This window comes from Bos mutus, chromosome 4 (assembly GCF_027580195.1).
Source record: "Bos mutus isolate GX-2022 chromosome 4, NWIPB_WYAK_1.1, whole genome shotgun sequence".
In the NCBI taxonomy this organism is placed as follows: domain Eukaryota; kingdom Metazoa; phylum Chordata; class Mammalia; order Artiodactyla; family Bovidae; genus Bos; species Bos mutus.
In genome coordinates this window covers 104,591,864-104,609,391 of record NC_091620.1, presented here as the reverse complement: position 1 = coordinate 104,609,391, position 17,528 = coordinate 104,591,864, and the positions used below count along the sequence as shown (strand labels likewise).

Here is a 17,528-nt window from a genome sequence, read left to right as displayed (position 1 = left end):
GCCACAGTTAGTTAAAAACCCTGCTGCTGCCTATCGAATCATTAACCCTTTATGCATATAATCTCACTAAATCCTCTCTATTCACCATGAGACCGCTAAAGTCATATTTCATTTGGCCAAAGCCTAGGTACCATGTTGCTTGGCTAGATATTCATAATTCATTTAAGCTCTAATCTCCAAAAAAACATTTGAGTAGATCTCTGGGTTGGGAAGATCCCCTGGAGAAGGGAAAAGGCCACCCACTTCAGTATCCTGGCCTGGAGAATTCCATGGACTGTATAGTCTGTGGGGTCACAAAGAGTCGGACACAACTGAGCGACTTTCACTTCCACAGCCAGATACAAATCGTGCTCAGAGAACTCACAGAGGAGGAGATGCAAGCACAGGATTTATATTACTAAGATTTTTTGTTTCCTAAAGGAAATAAGGCCATTTGCAGCAACATGAATGGACCCATAGGTTATCGCACTTAGTGATAAATCAGAGACAGTAAGGCCGCTATCGTATGTGGAATGATATGTGGAATCTAAAAAAAAAAAGTGATACAAATGAACTTATTTACAAAACAGAAACAAACTCACAGACATAGAAAACAAAAATATGGTTACCAAAGGGGAAAAGAGTTAAGGGAGGGATAAATTAGGAGTTTGGGATTAACAGATATATACCACTATATATAAAATAGATAAATAACAAAGTCTTACTGTATAGCCCACTTAATGTATATTCAGTATCATGTAATAACCCATTGTGGAAAATAATCTGAAAAGGAATCTGGATCACTATGCTGTCCACCTGAAGGTAACACAACATTCTAAATCAACTACACTTCAAAAAATTACATTTTTTGTTTACCATGTGCTGAGCATTACGTTATATATTTTATAAGGAATATCTCATCTGATTCCCTCAATAAGCTATGAAATACATCCTGTATTCATTGTTAGTTCTTTCCTGTTTGACAGAGAAGGAAATTGAGGCTTAAAGAAGTCAAGGACCCTGCTGAAGGAAGTAGAAGTCCTAGGATTTGAACCCAGGGATTCTCAATTCATGGGCTTCCCTGGTATCTCAGACGGTAAAGAATGTGCCTGCAATGCAGGAGAGCTGGGTTTGACCCCTGGGTTGGGAAGATCCCCTGGAGAAGGGAATGGCTACCCACACCAGTATTCTTGCCTGGAGAATGCCATGAACACTGGGGTCCCAAAGAGTCGGACATGACCAAGCGACTAAGCACACACACACACAGACACACACTCTCAATTCGACGTCATGGATGTGATAAAGTGAAGCCTTCAGATACCATCAAGGTGTAAACAGTATCCAGATCTAAGTTTCCAAGTAACCAATAACTGCAGAATACTAGAGTTCATTGGGCTTCCCAGGTGGTTCTGGGGTAAAGAATCCGCCTGCCAATGCAGGAGACATGAGAACACAGGTTCGATCCCTGGGTTGAGAAGATCCCCCGGAGGAGAGCACGGCAACCCACTCCAGTATTCTTGTCTGGAGAACTCCATGGACAGAGGAACCTGGAGGGCTGCAGTTCATAGGGTCGCACAGAGTTGGAGGCAGTTGAAACAACTTAGCACTCACTGCACACACTAGAGTTCATTGCTTCATCCACTCATAGGATAGAAAATGTTACTAGAGGGTCTGAAAAAATAATCCCATAGGTATATAAGTTGCATTAATACCACATATTAATACCAATATTGTTTGTTAATATTTATCAATATTTAACATGTATTCAGTTCAGTCGCTCAGTTGTGTCCGAATCTTTGTGACTCCACGAATCACAGCATGCCAGGCCTCCGTGTCCATCACCAACTCCCAGAGTTCACTCAAACTCATGTCCATCAAATTGGTGATGCCATCCAACCATCTCATCCTCTGTCGTCCCCTTCTCCTCCTGCCCCCAATCCCTCCCAGCATCAGGGTCTTTTCCAGTAAGTCAACTCTTCGCATGAGGTGGCCAAAGTATTGGAGTTTCAGCTTCAGCATCAGTCCTTCCAATGAGCACCCAGGACAGACCTCCATTAGGATGGACTGGTTGGATCTCCTTGAAACATGTATGCTGCTGCAACTGCTGCTAAGTTGCTTCAGTCCTGTCTGACTCTGTGCCTGTCTGACTCTGTGCGACCCCATAGACGGCAGCCCACCAGGCTCCCCCATCCCTGGGATTCTCCAGGCAAGAACGCTGGAGTGGGTTGCCATTTCCTTCTCCAATGCATGAAAGTGAAAAGTGAAAGTGAAGTCACTCAGTCCTGTCCAACTCTTTGTGACCCCATGGACTGCAGTCTACCAGGCTCCTCCATCCATGGGATTTTCCAGGCAAGAGTACTGGAGTCGGGTGCCGCAACATGTATATATATTTATAAAATTTAAGCTTTTAGACACAGGACCTCTCAGAAATTTTAGTATTCAGTTATGTGCTGTATATCTTCAAGTAGGAATATATACATTTCCCAAGCAAATTCAGTCATGGAAAATTCCCCACCCCCTTTCATGGCACACCTTTTATACTTTTGGACACTAATTTCCATAGAATTTTGCTAGAGAAATAACACCTTCCCTCTATTCTGAATTATGCTTTTGTTATTTTCTCCCAGAGAAGTCTTAATTTTGTGCCCTCACTGCTTCTGATCCATTACTATCCTTGTATTCCACTGTCTTCTCTGAGCTTTTATTTCTTTGTATTTCTTATTCCTTTTTTCTCCCTTTTTGGGAATCTCTCTCGGAGTGGCAGCTTTATCAAGAATGGGCTTGAATCCTCAGCCTTCACAAGCACTGAGTGTAGTACACCTTGTTTCTGGTTGGTCCAGAGAGATCTGTCCTCACACTGCAACTGGGACTTTTTCTGGCTCTTTTTTGCTATTGCTTTAGAACCAAGACCTTTTTCCCCAGAAAAATGACATTCTGAACTCTTTTAAAGCAACTGATGCTATTTAACTGGTGTTGATAAAACAAGAGAACTGGATAGCGTATGATAAATTAACAGATCCTTTATGTATGTTAGATTATGGATGTGAGAGTTGGACAATCAGTTCAGTTCAGTCACTCAGTCGTGTCTGACTCTTCGCGACCCCATGAATCGCAGCATGCCAGGCCTCCCTGTCCATCACCAGCTCCCGGAGTTCACTCAAACTCACGTCCATCGAGTCGGTGATGCCATCCAGCCATCTCATCCTCTGTCGTCCCCTTCTCCTCCTGCCCCCAATCCCTCCCAGCATCAGAGTCTTTTCCAATGAGTCAACTCTTCCCATGAGGTGGCCAAAGTACTGGAGTTTCAGCTTTAGCATCATACCTTCCAAAGAAATCCCAGGGCTGATCTTCTTCAGAATGGACTGGTTGGATCTCCTTGCAGTCCAAGGGACTCTCAAGAGTCTTCTCCAACACCACATTTCAAAACCATCAATTCTTCAGCACTCAGCTTTCTTCACAGTCCAACTCTCACATCCATACATGACCACTGGAAAAACCATAGCCTTGACTAGACGGACCTTTGTTGGCAAAATAATGTCTCTGCTTTTGAATATGCTATCTAGGTTGGTCATAACTTTCCTTCCAAGGAGTAAGTGTCTTTTAATTTCATGGCTGCAAGTTGGACAATAAAGGCTAAACACTGAAGAATTGATGCTTTTGAACTGTGGTGTTGGAGAAGACTCTTGAGAATCCCTTGGACTCCAAGGAGACCAAACCAGTCAATTCTAAAAGAAATCAATCCTGAATATTCATTAGAAGGACTGATGCTGAAGCTGAAGCTCCAATACTTTGGCCGCCTGATGCAAAGAGCTGACTCATTAGAAAAGACCCTGATGCTGGGAAAGATTGAAGGCAGGGGGCGAAGGGGATGACAGAGGACAAGATGGTTGAATGGCATCACTGACTCAGTGGACATGAGTTTGAGAAAGCTCCAGGAGATGGTGAAGGACAGGGAAGCCTTGTATGCTGCAGTCCATGGGGACACGACTGACTCAGTAACAGCAACAACAATACATATTTACTTATATTAGAATCTTGCATGATAAATTTGACATTTTCCTACAGACACTGAGGAGACAATAAACATGTAACATTAAACATTGTGGGAAGCTAGATAAAAAAATTTAGAGGAAACATTTATACCAGTATATCTAGTACCTATATTTTGTCATGTGAACTAAAAACTTCACCCCTTAAAGCACCAAAAAGAAACACTTGTAATTGGCTTCCATTTCATCAAGTCAATTAAAAAGAGTCATTTCATTTGGGGAAGTTGAAATTATAATAACAAGATTAGACTAAACAAGATAGGTATATTATTTGATAATAAAAGTCCATTTCCTTATAATAATAGAAATACCAAGCTTTCCCTTTCCATTTTGAACTCTATTTATTTTAGGAGTAAGGAAGGAAAGTGGGAATTATTAATACTAGACTGAGGGGAAAGATAACATTAAGAAAAATAAAAGTAATTTTAAGATTTGACATATTTCAATTCATACACAGGGTGGATAATAGCATACATTAGAAACCTTGAAATATGTAAAATTCTAATATTACTGAAAATAATTTATAGCACATTCCTTAACTTTATTAGTGAATATTTTTATTTGGCTTATAGTATTTAATTTGTGAGGAAAGAAACCATAAGGAATTCATGAAGCTCACATTCAATTGATTTTGTGACCATTTTGCTAAAATCATGAGCCATCAAAAATAAAAATTAAAAAAAATTTTTTTAATTAAAATAAAGTACAAAAAAAATTAGAACATTCCACTACTATAATCATGATTTTGAAAAGAAAATTGTCTTTATTACATTTTTCTTGGAATCTGAAAGATACCTGAAGTATCTGTTTCCTAATATTTTGCTTATGACAGTTAATTTAAAGCAGAGTTCCTTCTTCCTTGAAATAAGCTAATTTTAATCAGACTTCTATTCCTCCATTTGCTGTTCTTGTAAGGCTTTACCAGTTTTAAATGAATGCTGATGACTTGAGTAATGGAAAGTGTTTCAGAGGGTCATGAAGAAAAATAACAAATGCAAATTAAGGCATAAAATGGAATTTCCTAAACAGGGAGAAATTTTATATTTTATTAGAATGTGAAAAAAGTCATGAAGACACTCAGGTTAATATTTCTTGTCAATAGTATTCTTACCTATTATTTAAATCGATCTTCCCATATTTTACCAATACCAAACTTGAAATATAATTCATTCCTTTGCTCCCAATAAAATGTGATTCATAGAAAACATACATATATAAATCATTTTGGTTTTACTCAACTCTTGATTGCCAGGTAAAACGCAGGACACCTGGTTAAGTTTGAGTTTCAGATAAACAAGTAATTTTCAAAGTATAATTAAATCCCAAATATTGCATGGGACATACATTAAAAAATGATTCATTATTTATCTGAAATTCAGATTTGACTAGGGATGTTGAATTCTAATTTGCTAAATTTGGTTCTATACTGTTATTTCCACAGGTCATAGAAAACTCCATAAACTAGCACTTTTTTTGGTTACTTAAAAATCCAGATACAGGAAACTAGTTTCATACACAGTATATGTGGAAGGGGTCCAAAGTAGCAGGAATTTTTAGCTGTTTCTAACTGGGTCATGAATGATAGTAAAATTCTAGAAAACAAAATGACATTGCTTCAGACAATCAGGATTCAATAATTAATAAAAGTCTGGTACTTCATTCTAATTTAAATTAGAGTGCTTGAGAAAACTAGCACATAATTTGTCAAGATCTAAGGCAATTACTTAAAAAGAGGAGCAGGTGTAATTGAGCATGCAATCTTGTCATCTTGTCGTTCCAAGAGCAGGTAGATTCTGCCATTGAGGAAGTGTGAGATGCCAAAAGCATTTGTTGAAACCCTGTTTGTGGATGCCCTGGGGAAGGAGGAGATTGTCAGAGGGAGGGTCCAGATTGCAAACACAGGAATGTGCCCTCCAAAGTCAATTAATATTAGAAAGTACCCTGGCCAGAGCTGAAAAGTAGGACTTTACTTGATGAAACTATCCACACTAAATGAATATCAGAACCAGGAGTTAAAAGAAGACACATTACTTGTTTAGAGAAGTGATCAAGATTTTTAAAAATAGAATGGCAATTTAATTGTAACTATTTGTCAGGGGTTCTTGTTAAGTCTACCGTTTCCCCATTTTTTTTTCATGGGGGTTTTTTAATATCATAATTTTCTTTTTAACTATACAAGATTTATAAAATTAAGCTATCTGATAGGACTGCGGCATTTATTTTGCTTGATTCCCTTTCTGATCATTTCTTAACATGAACAGCAAACATCTTTACCACCACCTAAAAAGAATTACCTATACTTCATGATAAAAGACTTTCAATTAACTGCTGAAGTTTAAAATAAAGAACTGTCAACTGCCAGAACAGTGAACTCTGAACCTCACATAAACTGAAGATCAAGTTAGCACATCAGCCTCCATCTAACAGAATTCAAAATGCTTTCCCAGAGTTAATATATGCATTATATATTTTCAAGGAGACTCAAATGACAGATTCTACAAAGGTTGCCTTAACCAGAGTACTGAAAAAGTTATTCAGCAAGAATATAGCTCAGAACATGCACCCATACAAAACTGACAAGATTTCACGGGGTGTTATTTCGTTGATTTCACCTCAAAATGCTGATGCTGGGGTCAGTTTTGCTCAACACCTTCCTCACCCCAAATAAACAATTTACAGCTTTCTTGGGCCTTCTCCTTTTCCCTTTAAATGCCATTTTAATTCAAATCCTTCCTTCACTGAGACAGCCTGAAAGGACCCTCCAGGCCATGGTGACGATTTTTCTCCTTTCAATACAACAGGCATTTGCTAAGTTTCAGGGAAGCACCTGTATTAATTGTATTTCCTGCTCATGTGCTGCTTTTGTTTGCAATAAAAGAATTCATCTCAGGTGAGTTAACCTTGCTTTTTAGAAAGGGCACCTGTAGTTATCTTGGTGTGGATTGTAAATCAAAACATGTTGAGCCTTTAAAGAGGGAAATAAAGAGGTGCTGATAAGAGGGTATGCGTAGGATTAGGCGACTTTCTCACCACTTGTATTATCAGGACAGAGAACAACTGAGTCACATTAAATTACAGGGGGAGAAAGAGTCCCAGAAATTCCACAGCCGGGAGGTTGACTGGCATCTTGCGTAAGCCTGGGAAGAGGAGGGGTCTAGGAGGTCTGAAAACCCTCCTTAGCCTCAGGCTTCTATAATTGACCAAGATTTTTCAGCTTGTGATTTGATCCAGCTATACCCTGTTAGAGGCACTTGCCCCCAACTGAGACCAAGGCTGGAGTGAATAAGAATTAGGTGACTCACTGGTATGTACAATACACGCGTTCATATCTATTAGGATAAATGACACATCGCTCACTTTAAGCACAGGCAGCTGGAGATTGTCATATTTTGAAAATGACAACTGTTATTTATTTATTGAGAATATTTATACAGCTTCTTCCTGGGCATGGAGAAGGCATTTTTCAGCATCACTGTGACACTGGGCTGTCACGTGTCTAGAGCAGAAGGTAGAAAACCATTAGCACCAGCAGAGACAAAGCGCATGCACTCAGCAGCGATCTGTGTCGATTGAGAGGGTTAGACGTGGCAGGTTTTTAAGTGAGGCCCAAGTCATTATCTTAACAGGGTTTCAAGCTACTCCGAGGGAAAAAGATTTGTTGTTTTTTTTTCCCCCCACACAGTGTGGTTTCATTAACTGCAGAGGGCTAGTATTGAGGCATTGAATAATTTGGTCAAAGGGTTCATGTTTTGTAGCTCAGGGGGCATGCTGGTCAGCTGGTAAAGGAGAGATAGAGAAAGATTCAGGAGCATAAGCAATGTTTCTCATTTCTGTCTCACACATCACAGTCCTTGTGCGTGCCTCCTAAGTTGCTTCAGTTGTGTCTGACTCTGCGACCCTATGGACTACATAGTTCCTCTGTCCATGGGGATTCTCCAAGCAAGAATACTAGAGTGAGTAGCCACTTCTTTCACCAGGGGATCTTCCAACCCAGGGATCCAACCTGCATCTTTTATGTCTCCTGCATTAGCAAGCGGGTTCCCTGGTGGCTCAGATGGTAAAGCGTCTGCTTACAATGCGGGAGACCCAGGTTCGATCCCTGGGTTGGGAAGATCCTCTGGAGAAGGAAATGGCAACCCACTCAGGTACTCTTGCCTGGATAATCCCATGGATGGAGGAGCGTTGTAGGCTACAGTCCATGGGGTCCCAAGAGTTGGACATGACTGAGCAACTTCACTTTCACTTTCTTTTTTTTTTTCACTTTCACTTTCTTCCCCACTAGCCACCTGGGAAGCCTTTACAGTCCTTGCTGCTGCTGCTAAGTCACTTCACTCATGTCCGACTCTGTGCGACCCCAGAGATGGTAGCCCACCAGGCTCCCCCGTCCCTGGGATTCTCCAGGCAAGAACACTGGAGTGGGTTGCCATTTCCTTCTCCAATGAGTGAAAGTGAAAAGTGAAAGTGAAGTCGCTCAGTCATGTCCGACTCCTAGCGACCCCATAGACTGCAGCCCTTAGGTAGTCTCTTTTTTGAACCTCTCACAGTAAGTCAAGTGACTTACTTCTTTGTTGTTGTTCAGTCACTCAGTCGTGTCCGACTATTTGTGACCCCATGGACTTCAGCACATCAGATGTCCCTGTCCTTCACATCTCCTGGAGTTTGCTCAAACTCATGTCCACTGAGTCAATGATGCCATCCAACCATTGCATCTCTGTCATTCCCTTCTCCTCCTGCCCTCAGTCTTTCCCAACATCAGGGTCTTTTCCAGTGAGTTGCTGCTTTCAAAGTAAGTCAAACTTTTTTTGTGCTTTGCTATAATTTCCCCATTATTAAAAGAAGCACAGTTTCTTAAAATGGTGTTTCTCCAAGTATGAGCCCCAGTTCAAATTGCTCATTCCTGGGTCCGATCTCAGGTCTACTTAAACAGAATATCTGAGAGTGAGGTTTTGGGATCTGCGTTTTACCAAGTTTCCTCATGTGTTTCTTTTGCATACCAAGGACTGAGAACTTGCAAGGATCTTGGAAGAATAGAGTAAGGTTATGGAAACAAATGTGTTCTGAGCTTTGCATATTCTAAGTGGTGGATCACATTGCATTTACAACAATAAATATTGCTTGAGGCAACTCAGATTAATGCATTTTATCTATGTACACCCCAAGTTTCTGAAGGGCCACTATACTTTCCTATATTTTAAATATGAAGGAATAAACATAGTCTTTTCCAGGTAATACTTTAAATAATATATATATATATGCATTTTAGAAAAATTTGATTAAGTATAAAACATTTCTCTTATAATCCCCTTTTGGAACTAGTTTTAGGGACCCTGGCCTTTCCCCAGTTACAGGAATGAAATTTGCAGATCCCACAGTATGCTGTAGGGGAGATTGACGTGTCTCATATTGCTACAGTAAGTCCTAGAGAGTAATCCTTATTAGAAATAGGTTAATGTCTCTTAGAAACGAAATTTTAGCATGAATACTGAAACTGCATGTATAAGTTTTAATTTCAGGCCATTATTTTATTTGAAGGGACTAAAATCCAATGTCACAGTACTATTTTCTCTTTTTTTCCAATAAAAATATTTTTTATTACCAAAATAAAAAATGCTTATCAGTAAAATTTTAATGATACAAATAACTATTTTTAATAAAAACAAAAATCTTACAATTACATCTGTTCAAGGACAACTATTGGCAATACCTTAATACATATACATCCATAACTACATATGTAAAGATTCTTTTTTTTTAAAGAAAAACTAGGATTTTTACCATTTATATATTGCTTGTTTCATGTAAAAACATATAATAACCAACTTTCAAATCAATAAATATACTGTTATGAAACATTTTTACATGTTGCATGCATCTGTTGTATGGATATGTAATGATGTGTTTAACCAACACCTGACTTTTAAATATTTGGGTTATTTCCAACTTTGCCATTATAATGAAAGAGATAATGTCAGCCAAAAAGAATTTGCTGAATGGTTTATCTCTTGTGTGAAAAGTATTCATACAACTGTAACAACCAGATGCTCTTAGAAATAGGTTGTAAATGAGCTTATCGGTCCTGACATCATGCTGAAAGAGGGACAGTTCTCGAGTCATTCCTTCTCATTTCCCTGCCTCCCAGCCAAGGGCTTCTTTCCACTCCATTCCCCACCCCTGAGACTTCTGGGGAGAGACATCCCTCCTCCTCCTTCCCCAGTGTTAGCTTGAAGCTTTAGTTATGTATTTAGTTGCACGCTGCACTGAGCAGAGAAGCACTGAGGAGTGAGGCACGACTTATCTCCAACTGCACGTTGACTTACACCTATTGAGTCATCGCCCAGAAGTCCAAAGGCAGATTCTTCATGACTTTAATGAGACTTAAGTTTCACTGGCTTTTTATTTGCATAGCACCTTTCAAATAGTTTGCCTTTTTTTTAAAGTTGTGAAATTATTCTAACATGGAGAAACAAATTTGGAAAGATGTTTTGGGATGCTTCAATGAAACAAGTGAAAATTTATCTCCAGTATACTCCTGAAGTGAATGTTTATGAAAGGTACCATTTTTGTCCTTCGTTGTTATGTTTAGTTGCTAAGCCATGTCCGACTCTTTGCGACCCTATGGACTATGTAGCCTGCCAGGCTCCTCTGTCCATGGGATTTCCTAGGCAAGAATACTGGAGTAGGTTGCCATTTCCTTCTCTAGGGGATCTTCAGGACCCAGGGATTGAAGAAATGCATCTCCTGCATTGCCAGGCAGATTCTTTACCACTGAGCACCAGGGAAGCCCTTTGTTCTTTATAAATGTATTTAAAAACTAAAAGAAAGTTAAGGGGAAAAAAAATGAAAGGAATACAAAATTAAATGCAATAAAGAGGAGTGATGACATCAGTAGAAATTCTGATACAAAGAGCAGTATATATAAAAAAAAAAAAACTTTGAGATTAAAACAAAAGCAGTAATTGATTAAGAAGGGGATAAAATTCAATGGTATTATCTAATATAAGCTAGTTAATGAATATATTTCAAGTGTATTCAAGATTAGTCATTGCAAAATAAAACTTGAAATACCCTGAAATCTTACAGCTCATGTACAAAAAAGCTTTTTTTCCCCTAAATTTAGTAAGAATTCTAAAAAATTTGATTGACATTACCAAAAACAAGATATGAAGCTGAAAGAAACTTCACTAAACTATATTAGTAATAAAAGATTTTTCAGTGTTGCTAGAGGAAAGACTTGAGTTTCTTTTTTCACTATAAAACAATTATAAAACTATTGGCTAATGAAGAGGCAATCAAAGAGCCTGCTGCTACCCCTGCCAAAAACAAGAAAAAAGTTCAGAAAAGAGTCAGGCAACTGACTTTAAGGTCTTTATTGTTCTTGGTGGTGGTGGTGGTGTAGATTTTGTGATGTTTGTAAGATTTGCCAACTTTCTAAATTTTGAAGTTTGTTTCTCACTCCAAATATTAATTTTTGTATCTAATTTTATATTCAGAAAGTGTCTCATTCTTTTTGTTAAAAAGGGCCTCCCCCAAATTTGTATCAGCTTCAGACCCTAGGTACCTGAATTCAGCCCTGATGTCCAAACCCATAAAGCTCAGTTGCATCAACATTCATTTACACCAAGAAGGTGTTTGTGGCCAGCGAAGAAGTGTGTGGGCCAATTGAAGATCAAAGAATGCGGAACAGCATCACAGCCTTTGGAGGGATGGGGGAGGTAGAGTGTGTGGTATTGGGAAGGAGCCATGCAGAAAAAGTGCACAGGATGCAATGGACTTGAGAATCTCTTTGTAAATAGGTAAAGTAACTTTCCTAAGCAGCATGTTAGGTCCCTAAGTGGTGCTTAAACATAGCACAAAGGTAGCAGATGAAGGATCAGATTGTTAAGGAACAACTTGCTTGTAAAACCTGAAGAGCTGTGGTTGATCTGATAACTCGAGGATTCTTAATAGCTCAACATAAATAAACCACTTGTAAATGCCCTTGGGCTGGCCTGCCTCACAGCCCTTTTCACATGGCAGTAATATATGGCCAGTAATTACCATAATGAGCCACCAGAAGGCATCTATTTGTTAGCCCTGGAAGAGCTTGCATCTGGCTTTTAGGTGTGAAGCTAGGAGAGGCAAATGACAAAGAGCATTTGAATATACATTTCCTCGGGCAGCTACTTATTTGAACAGCTGCTTAGGAGGTCCACAGCAACATTAAGAGTTAGTCCAATTCAGGAGGCTGTGTGCATCTTGATTTCTATTTTTTTTCTTTGAAGTACAGGACCAGCCTATTTTCTCTCTGGGTAATAATTTCTCCAAATTAAAAGTAGTTACCCGACTTAAAACCTGTGACAAGTCTATTGTGTTGACCTCTGCAGCTGGGAGAGAGTGGAAGTTGCCAGGGAAATGGGCTCTAGAAATGAAACATGGAACATGTTCAGAAGTCACATGCCAAATTGTTTGGTTTTAGATTAAGTTTCTTAGGAAAAATGATCAGAACTTTCTTTCTCTATTTTTTTTTTTTTTGTCCAAACAAAGAATGTATAATAAAGGCAACATCTGCTGAAAATACAAGAATATTTTCATCAAAACAACAAATTGGTGGTTTGTTGTGTCACCTTGTACTTTTAATAATTCCAATGATATTCATTCCCCAGATACTAGATAGAGACAAGTTTGCCATCCGAAGAAAAGAAAGGAATCTAAGTACCGAAGAAATGAGCTTAGAATGATACCAGAGAGTGGGGAATGTTCTGGGGAAAAGTCTGTGAATCTCTGGAACTGTATGGCTAGGAATCAAAACAGATGTGTACCCTCCTTTATCACTGAACACACTGTTACAGGGCTGGATTGTTCAGAGCCTTCACCTCTCTGTGAAAAGGTATTAGAAAAGCTGTGCAGTTCACTAGCTAGTGGGAAGATGTGTGAAATAATGCCTCTAAAACACTCTTGAACATGAAACAAGGGCCGCAGGTATTTCTTATTTGGCCCCAAGTTTACCTTAGATGAAGAGATTTATATGGAACCTGGAAGAGGCATATCAGAGTTTTGCCTTGACATTCATGGATCACTGAGCAGTCCCAAATGCTTCTAAGAAGATTATCAGGTGGTTGTGTTTTTTGAAGTTTCCTGATCTCCAGTCGAACTGTTTAGGTATTTGATAGCTTATCCTTGAGATATTAGCAAGACACAAGATGACAGAGCCTAAAAATAAAACATAGATCCCTATACATTCATCACCCTGCAATTTTCTTCTAACTACTGCATTTTGTTTCATTTTTTGGTATAATAAAGGACTTTAAAATTATACATGTATAGCTAATATGGGCTTCCCTGGTGGTTTATACGGTATCGAGTCTGCCTGCAATACAGGAGACTGGGGTTTGATCCCTGGATGGGGAAGATCCCCTGGAGAAGGCAATCCTCATTCTGTGGACAAAGGAGTCTTGCAGGCTACAGTCCAGGGTGCTGCAAAGAGCCAGACACAACTGAGCAGCTAACACTGTCATTTTCACTACCATTTAATAGATTTACTGTATTACTGTATTATTTTGTAGCTAATATAGTCACATAGTTCAAGGATCTAATATTACAAAAGCTGTCTATAGTAAAATGCCTTCTTACCCTTACTCCCAATCAGCCCAGTTACCCTCTGCTCTTAAATATTGACTGTTGTTAATTACTCATGTATTCTTCCTATACTTTGATTTTATATCTGAGTAAATACATACATATATATTGTTCTCACCTATTTTTACGCAAAAGTCATACACTCTGCATACTGTTCTGTATCTTACCTTTCCTCCTAATATTATACTTTGGAGATTTTTTTTTTTTTTGTATTTCAGTACATGATTTCCCCATTCATTTTTACAGCTACATAGTATCTCATTGTTTTAATCGATAATTTATTTAATCCAAACTGCAGCATTTTAAAGTTTTAGTCACTCTTAGAAACACCCTAAAAAAAATGGTCTAGGAAGCTCCATGTACTTTCATTTGTATTAAACTTTGAATTAGATTTTTATTTGCCTGTGGCCTGAACTTTTAAGATGTCAGAAAACATAGAGGGCTTGTGGTATCAGGGATAATTTGAAAGAATAACTTGATTTGTGAGTTTGAGGTAGATAAAATGCATGGAATTAGAACATACAGTCAGCTAAAAACATTTAAGATGTTACTAGTCCTCCATAGGCTTTTGTCTTGGGTTGCCTATATTCTATGGAGTGTTTGTCATGCCCACCTTATTTTCTTTAAATAATGTATAAACACCCAGACTGACTTTGATTTTTCCCAAACATGGCAACAGCTGCGCTATAGGGCTTTGTCTCTCAGACCACAGAACTAGTTTCTCTCTAAGGTCTTTCTGCCTCTCTGATCCTACTTTTACATTTAATTAAGGTAATCCTTCAATCTACATCCTCTTCCAGACCCCATTCTCCTTTCTTTCTAAGTTGTTATCCGTGTTCCACCTGAAGCAGGAGCTCATATTGCAGTTTTGGTCCTAAGCTCATTAAAGAAGAATGCATCTGGCATTTCTCTGGGAGGGAAATGGGCTTTCAAGTTCTAATTGGAAAGATCTGAAGAGTGTAGAACGACCATGCCTTTCTGACCACTGAGTTTATATGTTCACTACGTAGAAAATCTAGGGTCTATGATCCTACCGCTATTTGCCTGTTAAAAAAATTAGGGTTTTTTTTTGTTTTGTTTTTTGTTTGTAGAAAAAAAAAACACACACACAAAACTTCATCCTGATGTGGGCAAAACTGTGTGGGCATGTGTGGTCTCTAATTGAGATTAATATAATTTGTCTCTCTTTAAAGAAATTGTATGAGGTTTGTGGATAACCCTGGAGTATTAGAAAAGTTCAGACAAAGAGGAATACAACCAAGAGTGAAGCTGTGCCATCAGAGAGCAAGAAAAACAGAAAAGGAAGGGAGGAAAAAAGGAAGGGAGGAAGGAAGGAAGGAATCTCTTAGAACTAAGGTTGCCGTCTTTGTCTTTGCCTCCCATCAAGATAAAAGATTTAGACCTTTATCAGGGGTAAAGAGCTGAAACAGAAGCATTTGGTTTTGCCTGCAGGGAAAAGCTAATGAGTAATGTTCCCCTTTTTCCACAAAGGTATTGGTGGCTTAAAGACTTTTTACTGCAGAAACTGAAAGGAAAGAGGACAAGGAAAAAAAAAATCCGAGTAATAACAGATTCTGCTTACATATCTATCTAAACATGTGGGGGTCCCTCCAGCACTCCCTTATGTGTTCATACACTCAACTGCTGCCTGTGTCACCCCCAAGGGTATGTAATAAATATTTGTTGATCTTATTGGTAACAGGTGATATGATTTTCCCGGCTGGTTCTATACATTACTTCATGATAATACATTGTATGCATTAAAAGTATTAAGTTAAATTTCTTACACTTCCTTTCCCAGGTCTCCTTTAAAAAGTGACATGTATTTTGCTCCTACAAGATGTTAAAAGAGAACAAGAGGACCAGCAGGTCCCCTTCCTGCCCTCCTGACCCACACCCAACCTGAGGTCAGCCCCTTGGCCTGTCTTTATATAGTCACTAGAAAATAGGTGCCAGATCCCTTCCTCTCCATTTAAACCCCAGCTCTGCAGGCATTTATTTTCACCTGTTGAGAATGTAGTTCCACTGACATACAGAACCAAACATACAGATCCCTACTGAAATAATCATAAAAGGATTTATTTCCCTAAGAACTTGTTAGCTTATCTAAACATTTGCTACTCAAAAGTGATTACTTGGGAATTTCCAGGTCACAAAAGAGCATGCAAGTCTGTTGCTACTGGATGCATTCAGACAAAAACCAGTCACCAAACATTTTGAAGTGAGGCAGAGAATGTTTTAAAAATTAGTCCATGTTTAAGGAACACCCAACCCCAACAGAAATGTGAATTGACACACTTTTAAATGCCATCCCTACTTTTGTTTTATTCTAATCAATCTATGTAATTGATTTTTCTGCTAAAGTCCTGGGTAGCAAATATATAAGACACCATGAAAAGTCTTTGAAAGTAAAGATCAAAAGATTAACTCTCATGTAGCAACATCAACAATTTAAGTGTGAGAGAAAAACACAGAATAAAGAGTGTTTTGCAGATAAAAGTTTAAGGAGAGACTTTAAAACCTAGGAAATACAGTATGCGGGTGATACAAGAGACTTAAGTTTGATCCCTGGGTCAGGAAGATCCCCTGGAGAAGAAAATGGCAATCCACTCCAATATTCTTGCCTGGAGAATTCCATGGACAGAGGAGCCCGGTGGGCTACAGTCCATGAGATCGCAAAGAGTTGGACACGACTGAAGCAACTTAGCATGCGTGCATGCACACACGCACAGTATGCATAGTAGGTTGAAAAAAATCACAATATTTTGAAGATAATATGTTCAAAAAGAGTAAAGGTAATGTGATTTAAGAGAAAGGGAGGAAACAAATTCCCTAGAATGGTTACAGCAAACCATTTCCCTTGGGAGAAGGAAAGGAAGCAGTCATCAATTGAATACCTACTATACATGCCAAGCATTTGGTATCTACTATTCTGCTGAATCTTCAGACAAATAAGATGACTCCCATTTGACAGACTAGGAATCTACAACTGAGCAAGATTGAGTAAGCTGCCCAAGGTAAGTGGCATAGCCAGGATTTCAATTCTGCCTGCTCGGGAGCTCCCTGTGCCCTATCGTATCTGCTTTCCTACAGTTACTATAAAACATGACTTAAGCAACAGTGATGTGTTCTGTCATGTGAGTGCTATGGCTCCTGGTGATTTGTTCTGGCCTCAGCTACTCCAGGAGGCAGGTACCCAGGTATCACCGTGGGTGTGTAGCATTCTTCTTGGATTTCTCCATAGGCCATTTGTCTGCAAGTTGGAGTCAGCAGTGCTATATCCCCTGCAGAGAGCAAGGAAGGAGTAAGTGGAGAGGACGTAGAGAACAGACATGCGGAATGCGGAGGGGTAGGACAAATTGAGAGAATAGAACTGACGTATGTACACTACCGTGTGTAAACTAGCTAGCTAGTGGGAACCTGCTGTCACAGGGAACTCAGCTCAGTGCTCTGTGATGACCCAGAGGGCTGGGATGGTGGGGACAGGAAGGAGGGGAGAGAGATTTATATGTATAGCTGATGCACACTGTTGTATGACAGAAACCAACACAACATTGTAAAGTAATTATCCTCCAATTAAAGAAAAGTAAAAAGGAAGCCAAGGATATGCCTAGAAGAAACACCCTCCATACACAAACCTCAGTAAGTTTTAGTTGCATTTTGCTTGCTGTTGCTGTCCTCCTTGGGAACTGATACTTGAGCAGTTGGTAAATGGTTCCTATAGCAACAGTCACAAAGTGAACTCTCTCCCAACAACTCTCCTCCCTCCCTCTAACCCCACCTTAGTAGTTTTTTTTAATCTTTTCAGTTTTTTATATCAACATGTTTGGGTAAGTAGAGATGTTAAAACCTATTCACCAAACTACATGTGAAATTGTAAGATCA

General features: G+C 39.0%; 1 non-coding gene across 1 annotated transcript; it reads left to right on the top strand.

The window, feature by feature from the left end:
* The first annotated feature begins 8,067 nt into the window (after positions 1–8,067).
* Positions 8,068–8,139, top strand: TRNAC-ACA (transfer RNA cysteine (anticodon ACA)). The gene has a single exon. It is a non-coding gene; the product is annotated as a tRNA-Cys (tRNA).
* Positions 8,140–17,528: the final 9,389 nt, after the last annotated feature.